This window comes from Equus asinus, chromosome 18 (assembly GCF_041296235.1).
Source record: "Equus asinus isolate D_3611 breed Donkey chromosome 18, EquAss-T2T_v2, whole genome shotgun sequence".
Lineage (NCBI taxonomy): Eukaryota > Metazoa > Chordata > Mammalia > Perissodactyla > Equidae > Equus > Equus asinus.
In genome coordinates, this window is record NC_091807.1 from 15,001 (window position 1) to 26,819 (window position 11,819).

Genomic DNA, 11,819 nt, shown 5'->3' on the forward strand with positions numbered 1-11,819 from the left:
GGGTCAGTGTTCCGTTCCTCTGGACAGCTTCCTCGTTTTCCACGAGAAGGAGCCGTGAAGACGGAAAGGAAGGGCGGATGGATGGCTTTTCCCGTGCTACCGAGTCCCTCTCCCCTTTTCCCCAAAGCGTGAGGGGCGGTCGAGAGGATCGTCTCTGATGACAAAAGTCAGAGGCACCCCGGGTCAGACACCGTGCGAGGCGTTGGTGTGTTCTCGAGAGGAGAACACGTCCCCGTCAGCGTTTCCTGTCGTTCTCGTTCCGAAAGGATTCACGCACCACCCCGTCTCCCTCAAGGTCTTAGGGCTGTCGTGCTCCGCAGCCGTCACGTGTCGTGGATCCTGGGCACCACCACGCCACCCCGCCCCCCCCCCGCCATAGCTGTCGATCGCTATGTGGCACGCCTACGTTTGCCCAAAAGAGCAGTCCGATGGACAGCGTGGTGCTTTTCCCAGCAGGCAGGCAGGTGAGAGTCACCCCTCTAGAAGGTTTCCAAGCCCCGTTCCATTCTCAGAGGCAGCTCCTTTGGCCATCAAGGAGGCAGGCGATGGGGGTGGGGGTGGGGATGGGGATGGGGCCGGGGCCTCTGTCCCTCTGTCGCGGTAGAAATGATTGGGAAAGGAGGGACGATGGGCGTAGGTCGACCATCCTGGGCGGTGGTGATTTGGGAGCTTTTTCTAGAAGAAGGAGCGAACGGCCTTCCCTGGGAAGGGAGGAAACCAGAGGAGGTCCCCCTCAGACCGACCTGGCACGAGAAGGACACACTCTCTCTCTCTCTCTCTCTCTCTCTCTCTCCCTTTTCTTCCTGACTTGAAATCAGGAGACAAAACTCCCCTGCCAAAGGGGCCCTCTCGAAACAACGGGGAGTGAGGAAGACCTCCTTCTCTTCACGGCTGAAGTTCTCCCTGCCTTTCCTGGACGGGAAGGATAGCACCTACGCCCGCTGCCGTCGGCGACTTTTAGTCCCCCTGGAGAGGAAGAAATTCTTTCCCGTGGCCGAACCCTGGCGGTTCGTTCGTGCTGCAGAGGACGTGGCCCTCTCTGACACACCCAGGAACCTCCTCGCTCCGGGTCGAGGAGAGGGAGTTCTGTCCTGTGGTTTAGAATGGTGCTTAAAAAGGGACATCGCTTACAAAGGGTCCTCGTCCCCCTTCCTAAGCGGACGGCTCGGCTCGGAGGTGTGAGATACGTTTCACATCCTCCTCGTCGTCTTCACTCAAAGTTTTATTGGAGTTTTGAAGATTTTATTTTTTGTCTTTCCTTTTTCTCCCCAAAGCCCCCCGGTACATAGTTGTGTGTTCTTCGTTGTGGGTCCTTCTAGCGGTGGTATGTGGGACGCCGCCTCAGCGTGGTTTGATGAGCAGTGCCGTGTCCGCGCCCGGGATCCGAACCGACGAAACACTGAGCCGCCTGCAGCGGAGCGCGCGAACTTAACCACTCGGCCACGGGGCCAGCCCCTTACTGGATTTTTAAAACAAATCCGGGGGCCGGCCCGGTGGTGCGGCGGTGAAGTTCGCACGTTCTGCTCCGCCGGCCCCGGGTTCGCCGGTCCGGATCCCGGGCGCAGGACCCGGCACCGCTTGGCGAGCCACGGTGTGGCAGGCGTCCCACCTGGAAAGTAGAGGGGGATGGGCACGGATGTCAGCTCAGGGCCAGTCTTCCTCGGCCGACAGAGGAGGATTGGCGGCAGATGTTCGCTCAGGGCTCATCTTCCTCAAAAATAAAATAATAAATCGATTCGATAAAATATCAAATAACACAACCGCGGGATCACGACTCAGAGTCACCATTGGCCCGATGATGCCACTCCCCACCCCCCCACCCCCCTACCCCCCACCATTTGGAGGTGCCGTCAGTGGGATTCGTTCCTGTTTGTCCATCTTTCTTCCTCTTTTTTTTTTTTTAAAGACCGGCACCCGAGCTCATTGCCAATCTTTTCTTTTCTTTTTATTCCTCCTCCTTCTTCTTCTTCTCCCCAGAGCACCCCAGTACCTAGTTGTATATTCTCGTTGAGGGTCCCTCTGGTTCTGCCGTGTGGGACGCCACCTCAGCGTGGCTTGATGAGCGGTACCGTGTCCGAGCCCAGGATCCGAACCTTCGAAGCCCCGGGCCGCTGAAGCGGAGCGTGCAAACTCAACCGCTCGGCCACGGGGTCAGCCCCTTCCTTCCTTCCTTCCTTCCTTCCTTCCTTCCTTCCTTCCTTTGGAGGAGGAGGAGGAGGAGGAGGAGGAGGAGGCAGGCCCTGTGTGAAGTCGCCAGTGAGTCTGTGGAAAGAGACGGAGGATTTCCCATGGGAAGCTGGGGCGGGGGACACGGACCAATGTCGTGCAAACTTGAAGGTGAATGATCAAAAAACCCACACACGCCTAGAGCAGCGGGTTGCCAGTTAGGAGTTTGCTTGCCGGGCCCATAACGCAGGGCTCATCGATGAGCCAAACCGTCCGTGATCCTCAAGCAGTCTAGTAGGGTTAGAGAAAGGAGGGGAGCACTCTTTCTGCCCCAGACGAGGCGAGTTTCTCAGACAGCCACCCTGCCCCAACATCTTCCCTCCCTGCCTCCCGGCCCTTGGCGGACTGCGGCCTAAGGGTGGGGGAATTGAAGAAAGCCGTTCAATGGAAAAGAGCCCGAGGCCATGGGAGAGAGCTTCCTGCACTTGAATGAAGCCCTGACACCAGGCCCGTCGGAATGAATGGGCCTGACCTCCCCTCCCCCCTCCCCCCTCCCAGGCTGGCGAGTCCCAGCGACTCGACTCGGCAGTGGAAGGCTAGGGGTTTCCTCCGAAATGGTGAACCGGCCCCCTTGTCCACAGGAAAACCACACACGGGTACAGCCTAGGCCGGATCTCGGGCCAAGTCGTCAGGGTGGCAAGATGATGGCGGATGAGAGGAAACTTGTTCTGGGACCGCCCCGCCCCCCATCGCCTCTCTGGCTGAGAAGAGGGCTGGGGAGCGGTGAGGGTCAGGGGGAGAGTGGGGGCGGGGCCGGGACAGGGACCACCGGGCAGTAGGACGGGAGTAGCCCTGAGGCCTGCCTGCCTGCCTGCTTCCTTCCCTGCTGGCGCAGGGCTGAGAGAGGCACGGGGCACGCTGGCTCCTGCCCCTTCACTCATTCGGGAAGCCTTCTGTTGTTGCTGCTGAGGTGCCGGCTGCGGTGACAGACAGAGCAAAACTCCTCTCTCTGTCTATTTCTTCAAAGGCCCGAGTCTGAGCTACGACAGATTCCCCTGTGGCTCGACCCGCAACCTCCCATCCTGCCAGACCAGACCCCTTGTCCAAAAACCTCCACTGGAGGAGCTCTTTCACCTGACCCGGAAAGGAAACACCAGCCCTGCCTCAGCCTCACACCCACCACCACCACCACCGCCACCACCACCACCACCACGACCCCCCCCCGCCCCACTCTCCTCCGGACCCATATACCTAACAGAGGGAACAAAAATCCAAAAATCCTGCTGCTCTCCTTCTATCGCCTCCACTTTAGAAGAGTCGGTCTCCCCCAAACACCTCAGACTCTGTGACTTCCCGCGGCCTCCCTTTCCCCGTCCCCATTCTCTCCCCGGACGGGCCCCATCTTACACTCGAACGACAGCTCCACCGCTCGGGGCAGCTGGACACGATGTCCCAAAGTGGCCCAGATGGTAGCCTGGTCGATTCCAAAGGACCCACACACGCAGTCGGCCATAAATGTGATGTGGAGATCGTGGACGTTCGTGGGCCTCTGATGAAATCTCTGCTCCGGGGACCCCGGCATCTAGGACCCGTCTTCTCCGTGTTCTTCACACCGTTGCTCCTGGGCCGGTTATTCTCTTCCCTCTCGCTGACCTTAACGTTTTGTCTCTGCCATTGAATTTTGACTGTGCGAATGTGACTTGCCACTGTAGGGCTGCGTGGATCTCTCAGGCATCCTGCTGTGCCGTGCGGGGGGGGGGGGGAATCCTTGGTGGGTGGGTCGATAGACGTCCGTTTGGTTGTCCCCTGGAGGGGAGAGACAGAGGGCACGACTCAATCCACCACGAACGCTGATGTCGCTCCGATAAACCTGTAGCGGTGATTCTAGTTTATGGCCTGTGTCCTGAAAAGAACTTCCCGAAGGGCCAGCCCGGCGGCACAGCAGTTAAGTTCGCACGTTCCGTTTTGTCGACCAGGGGTTCGCCGGTTCGGATCCGGGGTGCGGACGTGGCGCCGTTTGGCGAGCCACGCTGTGGTTGGCGTCCCGCCTATCAAGGGGAGGAGGATGGGCACAGATGTTAGCTCGGGACCACTCTCCCGGGGCAAAAAGAGGAGAATTGGCAGCAGGTGCCAGCTCGGGGCTCGTCTTCCTCGAAAAATAAATTAATTAAATAAATAAAAACAACTTCCCAAACCTCTCTGATAACTTGAAGCTTTGAAGTTTTGCGAGGTGAAATCAGGTGATAAAAAAGTCCACGGATGGGGGCAGCCCCGTGGCCGAGTGGTTAAGTTCACACGGCCCAGGGTTTTGCCCGTTCAGATCCCGGGCACGGACATGGCACCGCTCGTTGGGCCGTGTGGAGGCAGCGTCCCACATGTCACAACTAGAAGGGCCCTCAACTAAGATAGACAACTATGTCATGGGGGGGATTTGGGGAGAAAAATCGGGAGGGGGGAAAAAACAAAAACGGAAGATTGGCAACAGTCGTTAGCTCGGGTGCCAAACTTAAGACAAAAACAATTTCCTTGATGATGTAGATCATTTCCGAGTAAGATAGAACCTGAGACGTGAGTGGCTAAATAGAAGTTTATCAACTTTGGGTTTGTGAGGATACGGAAACTAAAAGACGTTTGGGTCTATCGAGGAACACGTCTCGTGCTTTATTAAAAGCTTTGACAGGGGACGGCGGCCCGGCGGCATAGTGGTTAAGCTCCTGCACTCAGCTTCGGCAGCCCGGGGTCCTCGGGTTCAGATCCCGGGCGTGGACCTCCACCGCTCCTCACACCGGGCTGTGGCGGCATCCCGTCCACAAGATCGAGGAAGTGGGGCGCAGGTGTTACCTCGGGCCCGCTCTCCCTCAAGCAGAAAGAAGAGGAAGATTGGCAACAGGCGTTAGCTCTGTGAGGGCCGATCTTCCTCACCCAAAAACTAAAGTGAGATGAAATCAAATAAAGCGAAGGAAAAGATAAACCTATGAAATCCCATGTTTCTAAAAGTTGCCAAGTGGTTAGAAATTGGCCTAGCGACAGAATGCTCATGGGAAGGACAGTTCCTAATTGCTGACTTCTTAGTTTTCACCAAAATTAAGGTTCGTGAGTGTTAAAAATTCTACTTAACAAATGTGATGAAAGCCACTAGGCCGGCCCGGTGGCGCGCTGGTTAAGTGTGCCTGTTCCGCTTCGCCGGCCCGGGGTTCGCTGGTTCGGATCCCGGGGGTGGATGTGGCACCGCTGGGCGAGCCACGTGGTGGTAGGCGTCCCACATATGAAATAGAGGAAGATGGGCACGGAGGTTAGCTCAGGGCCAGCCTTCCTCGGCAAAAAGAGGAGGATTGGCAGCAGTTAGCTCAGGGCTCATCGTCCTCAAAACAAAACAAAACAAAAAGCCACTAAAAGTGAATATGGGAAACATCTTTGTGTTCAAGGAAAGTGAGATGGCTGCCTTCAGGCAAGAGGGCCTAAAAAGTAAAGATCGCTTTGTCTGTGAAAAGGTGATCAAAGTCTCACAGGGGAAAAAAATCTGAGAAAAAGGTCTGCTCGTGGTCAAGTGGCCTAAAATTGGAACGAGTGGACAGATAGAAACGGCGAGCGATAGGATCTATTGGAGTCTATGAGGAAGCCATTGGGTGTCGGCCTAATTCGGCCTGACGGTGTTTTTCCAAAAGGGCCTGACGTGGCCGTCGAGCACGCATCGCATCGTAGATCCGCTTTAAACATTTCCTACGGTAAGAACCAATGCCCTTAAGGGAAAGGAGCAGCTTCCCCGTGCTCGGGCCTTTCCTTAAGGAGAGGCATCTTTCCTTAGGCTAGGAACGGATGGTTGCGCTCACCTTTGACCATCCGGCTCACCTGTGACCACCCAGGCCCAGACAACAGACCTGCCACCCAGCAGTGTCTGTCGATCGCTGTGCCGACAGAGCAGTCTCACGACTATCGTCCAAGGGACCTTTCGATCCTATGTGAAACGTCCTCTCTGGGGGTCTAGAAGCACTCTGTACACCCCACTTCCCGGGCGCCCTTTCTTCCTTCGGGAAGAAAGGCCCCGGGCCACAGTCCTCACATTTTAGGTCAGAATAAACTCACCCAGATTTTCACGGATAGATTGGTTCCGGATTATTTCCGTCGACAGAATGGAATCAAGTCAATGAGTTTCAAGATCGGAGGGAAGCTGATGCAAAATCAGAATTTGTTTCTCTCGCTCTCGAAAGGATACTTTTCTCTAACTTCTAGTCTCCTCCTGATAAAGACATTGGAAAAGGTTTCTCTTGACCTCTGAGGGAATCGACACCAAAGACAGAGATCCTCCATTTTGTCAGAATGATTTCCTAGGCCTCCAATGGAGGAGGCCTCCCTCGGACGGGAGCTCAGCTTTGGTTTTGCAACAGTTTTCCTCTCTCTGCTTGCCTTTAACATCTCCTTTCCCGTTCTTCTTTTTTGGAAGGGAAATACGTGCACCGCTGGGAAAAAAAAAAAAAGAATTTTCTAAATGACCAAAGAAGATCTACGACTGTTGTTATTTTGGTTTCACGGAGCAGTTCCACGTCCACATTTACTCCATTTTAAACACCCACACACACTCACAGCACGGCGCTGTGAGGATGTCCCGGGGAACTCGATTTGTGGAGGGAATGGCTGTGAGGTCTCTGCCCCCCAACCCCCACCATTTGGGTGCTTCTGCTTGTTGATGAGGACGGGAAGCCCCGCTGAAATCCATATTCTTATCACCACACGTGCATCTGCACCCATGCTCCCCCCATGTGTCGTCTTTGGGCTTTGCTGTGGCCCCGTGCGGAGGGAGACCCGTTTTGTCTTGTAAACTTTTCCGCGGCCAAGCGGCTCGGTCCTTTCCTCTACGACTTGTGGGCTCTGTCTGTCCGTCTGCCTTAGAAAGACCCTCTGGGCCGGAAGTGACAGGCTGCACACAATTCCTGACAGACTGCAGACAATTCCTCCGTCGTCACGGTCCTTCTCTGATGACGTGCATGGTTTCGGTTTGACAGCGACCCCCACCCCCCACCCCGCCCTGATTTTCTAAGTCCTCCCGGGAGCCCGGGAAGTGCTCAGGCCGCTCCGGGAAGCGGGGGCCGGCAGCCCCGGCCTGCCCCGTGGCATCTCCGGGGACTTTTCCACCTCTGTCCGCGTCAGCCAGCCGGCAGCCCTGCGCCCGGCCCGGCCCAGGAGTCACGTGGGGAGTCTGTCCCCTTCCTGGCAAGCCCACCCACCCCACCCCCATCCCCGCCGATTTTCCAACACCTCCTTCTGCGCCCAGGGTTGCCCTGTGCTGCCTGGGAGCTCCGAGGTGGACACCCTGGGGCCTCACGTGGTGACCTCCCGGCCGCCCCAAGCGGGCCCAGAGAGAAAGAGAGAGAGAGAGACAGAGAGAGACAGAGACAGAGACAGAGACAAAGAGAGACAGAGACAGAGGGAGACAGAGAGAGACCTGACCCGGCGGTGGGCTCAGGCTGTGCACTCTCGCTGGCTGGTGACCCGGTTCCCTCCCGCTGATCCCTCCGCGCCGGTCGTTGGGCGCCATCTGGCGGCCGCTTTTACAGAGTGTCCCTCCTCCGGAGCCCCGGCGACATGAGCAAGGGATGGGACTCGCAGGACGTCTGTGTGGTTTCCAGTGTGGGGCTGTGTGGAACAGAGCTGCTAAGAACATTCATGCCCCGGATTCTGTGTGAATGAACAGGAACGTGGCCGCAGCCCCCACCCCGCCCCCCGCCCCAGCCCCCGGGAGTGGCGGGAGTGGTGCCCCCCAGACCACCCTTGGGTTGGATGCCTCCCTCCCTGGAAGGACTCACGGGACTCCACAAAAGCTGACTTCCTGGAGGTCCAGAGGAGACCCCCAAGGCCCAAGGCCCCCCCCCCACCCACCCACCACAGATCACTGTGGAAGCCTTAACGACCCAAGGCTCCAGCTACATACAGACGCTCTTAGGAGGCAAGATACACCAAAGGCTTATGTAGGTTGCCACTTTCGGTGGTTGTTTCCGCGGCGTGTGAGTTTTGGAACCCGCCACGCCATTTTTCACAGAGGCCATACGGTTTCCCTTCACCACCAGTGAGGCGTGAGTGACTGACTTGGCTTCTCCGCGACCTCACTAGCAGTTTGATCCTGTTCCTGTATTTGGAAGAAGGCAGTCTCATCTAGACTGAGACTCCATATCCTTCACAAAATTAATTCAACATGTATCACAGACCTAAATATAAAACAAGAAGCATAAAACTCCTAGAAGACAATCTAGTGAACATTTAGATGACTTTGAATTTGGTAATGATTTAAAGATATGACATTAAAGGCACAATCCACGAATAAAAGAATTGATAAACTAGGCTTCATTAAAATTAAATTTTTTTATTCTCCTATAGACACTACCAAGAGAATAAAAAGAGAAGCCACAGACTGGGAGAAAATATTTGCAGAAGTCATATTTAATAAAGGACTGCTTTTCAAAATATTCAAAGAAAATGTAAAACTCAACAATAATAAAACAAGCAGCCAAATTTCAAAATCTAAGTTTCCAGGGGCTGGCTGAGTGGTATAGTGATTCGGTTCACATGCTCTGCTTTGGTGTCCTGGGGTTCTGAGGCTCAGATCCCAGGTGAAGATCTACACACTGCTCCTCAAACCATGCTGTGGTGGTGTCCCACATACGATATAGAGGAAGGCTGGCACAGATGTTAACTCAGGACCAATCTCCCTCACCAGAAAAACCACAAAAAACTAAGTTTCCAGACAGTATCCAAGGGCCATCCTAATAATCAGGATTTTCTAAAGATAAGCAAGTAGACCTGTTATGTCAATTATATTGTGCAGAGTTAAACAACGAGTAAGTGATCTTAAATATTTTTATACAAATTTATTAAAGAGTTTTACTACTGTAGTTGGGAAGATAGAGAGATGGACAGTACTTTTAACAAGTAAACAGAGGATTCACATTATGTTTGAATACCCAGGTAAATCTCTTTAAAAATGGAAAGGTTTTAAGGCTTAAAAAAAAAGTCAACAATGTCATGAAAGCAGAAATCTTGCAGGCCATATTTTGTAACCACTCTGAAATGACAATAGAAACTATCAATTAAAGTGTAAACAAAAAGTAATAATATGACCACAAGCTGATTTCATTTAAAACATCCTTTTAAATAGCTTCTGGGTTGAATAAAATAGCTAAACTAAGGTTACTCTTAAGGAGTCAGGGAACTGTTAAGTGGAAGCATAATGAAAGGAATCAAAGAGCCTGAATTCAGGTAACTAATTCCACCAATTACTAGCTTAATGTTACAGGAAATACATGGATTCTTACCATTTTCTGTTACCCATCACTAAAATGAACCGTTAACACCCACATATTTGTACAAAACATGAACAACTTTCAAATATCTAAAAAATAACCACAGTCAGGGGCCCTAGGGCTGAAAGCCATGAGGTTACTTAAGAAGCCCGGTGGGGGAGCTGGACAGCTTAGTCACCCCGCCCCTGGTGGCCCATTCCCCACTGCACCTGGAGGCAGCAACAGCAGCTTCACAGAGTGGAGAGGGGCCAGGGCTGAGCTCAGCAGGCACAGGCCACCTTACATGCTGCATAGGAAGTAGCTGTGGAGAGCAGTGCAGGAAATGGGAGAGCAGCCTGTCTTCACCACCCAAGCACATGTCTTCCAGATTGACTCCATCACCAAGAACTGGGTGCCAGCAAGTGAGGAGGCAGCCACCATTTCCTATTCCTATATGTCACAAAAAATAGCTATTGGATCACTTGTTTGTAAGGAGCCAAAGTGATCATAAACAAAACAATCACAGTCAATATGACTTTAAGCAAAATATCACGGAAGCTTGAGCAGTGAACCAACAGCAGAGCCAATGTGGTGTTTGGTTTGGGTTTTTCCTCTGAACAGCAGCTGACAAAATTTACAGAGAAATTTTAGGAGGTAAAAAAAGCTGCAAAACTAGCCAGAGACAAGTCCCAGGAGAAAAATCAAAACCCTGAGTAATCATTCCCAAGAATCTGGGTGTGAAACTTCACCTTCTACTGAGGCATCCAGTGTCAATGGGACACACAATGAAAAGACCTCTCACATTGGCTCCACTGACACAGAGCTGAAGTCTGAGCATGACAAGCTGATCTGTGACATAGAGTGCTGCCAATGTGAAGAAATAGGAGAATAAGCTGCAGACCCTGCAGAAGAGCAATGTACAGCTGACCACGGCACTGCAGGAGTCAGTGGCCAGCATGGAGCAGTGGAAGAGGAAGTTCTCTATCTGCCCTGAAGAGAACGACTGGCTGTGGAACAATCCTGAGGAGTTGGAAGAACAATGCAGAGAGATAACAAAGAGAAGGAGAAGAATAGTCAGTTAAAGAGAAGAAATGAGGAGCTGGAGTCAGAACACTGAGAAAAGAAGATAGTTAAAAGACCTCCAAAAACAAAGTAAACTCAGACCTCAGCTCATGTCAGAGTGTGAATACATTTCTGAGCAGTTAGAGGCAGCAAAGAGAGATAATCAAAACCAGAGAGACAAAGTGCTTTCTCTAAAGACAGACATTGAGGAAGGTAACTACTGACCATGCCGCTTGAAGGCAGAATTGAAGAACATCTTGAAGGTGCTGGACGGGAAGATCAATGACCTCCACAACTTCTGCGGAGGCCTCTGCAAGCTGGGCAAGGAAAGCTAGGGCAGGGCTGAGACCTGGGTACCCTTGTGAGTGCCAAGTTTGTGTGTGAGACAAAATAGGACTAGAACATTCTCCTTTCTGAGTTGCTTCTCTTAATGCAGGTGCAGTTTGTGGTGTTTCCAAACCAGTTGTGTCATCCACTTTCTCCTCTCCAGAGTAGAAATCTCCTCGTGATTCTCTGGCCTTGCAAGGTTGTGGACAACTTGAAGATTCTGATTTGGGGTCCAGAACTAGGTCTGCCTTAAATTTTTAGCAGTCAGGGCAGGGATGTTTATATCTTTTTCTTTTCCTTTTCTTTCTTTCTTTTTTTTTATTGAGGCAGATTGTCCCTGAGCTAACATCCATGCCAATCTTCCTCGATTTTGTATATGGGATGGGGCCATGGCTTGAGGAGTGGTGTGTAGGTCTGCACCCAGGATCTGAACCCATGAACCAGGCGCTGCTGAAGCAGAGTGTGAAACAACCACTAAGCCACCAGGTTGGCCTCTATATCTTTCTTAAGGGCTGTTGCAACCTTAATAAATGAAAATGGACTATTTTCTAGCCCAAATATGAACATCGTTTACACCTACTTCCTGTGTAACACTACCCCTGGGGTTTCTAACTTTGTGTGTCTCACACCCCTTGGTGTCTCAGAATTCTTGTGTAACTATCCCACTTGTGTCTCTGAGTTTGTGTGTTATGCTCCCACTGGTGTCTCTGACTTCGTGTGTAAAACTCCACCTGACATCTCTGACGTCGTGTGTCACACTCCAACTGGTGTCTCTGAATCATGTGTCACACTCGCCCTGGCACCTGTGACTTTGTGTGTCACACTCACCCTGGCATCTCTGACTACATGGGCAACATTCCCTGTGGTGTCACTGACTTCATGTTTCACACTCCCATTGGCGTTTCTGACATCATGTGTAACACACCCAGTGGCAGCTCTGACTTTGTGTCTCCTACCTCCCCTTGTTTCTCTTAGTACGTTCATCACACTCCC

At 52.7% G+C, this 11,819-nt stretch overlaps 1 long non-coding RNA gene and 1 pseudogene across 2 annotated transcripts; one reads left to right on the plus strand and one right to left on the minus strand.

Moving 5' to 3' along the window:
• Positions 1-815: 815 nt before the first annotated feature.
• LOC139040965 (uncharacterized) lies at positions 816-7,691 on the minus strand. 2 transcript variants are annotated; one of them, XR_011495297.1, is made up of 4 exons: positions 7,612-7,691; positions 6,250-6,623; positions 3,574-3,972; positions 816-2,262 (listed from the first exon to the last, which is right to left on the minus strand). It is a non-coding gene; the product is annotated as an uncharacterized lncRNA (long non-coding RNA). The 2 variants fall into 2 exon arrangements; XR_011495296.1 differs by having other exon boundaries at positions 817-2,262; positions 7,607-7,691.
• Positions 7,692-9,780: 2,089 nt separating this feature from the next.
• On the plus strand, positions 9,781-10,834 carry LOC106827076 (homer protein homolog 2 pseudogene; annotated as a pseudogene).
• The last annotated feature ends 985 nt before the right edge of the window (positions 10,835-11,819 follow it).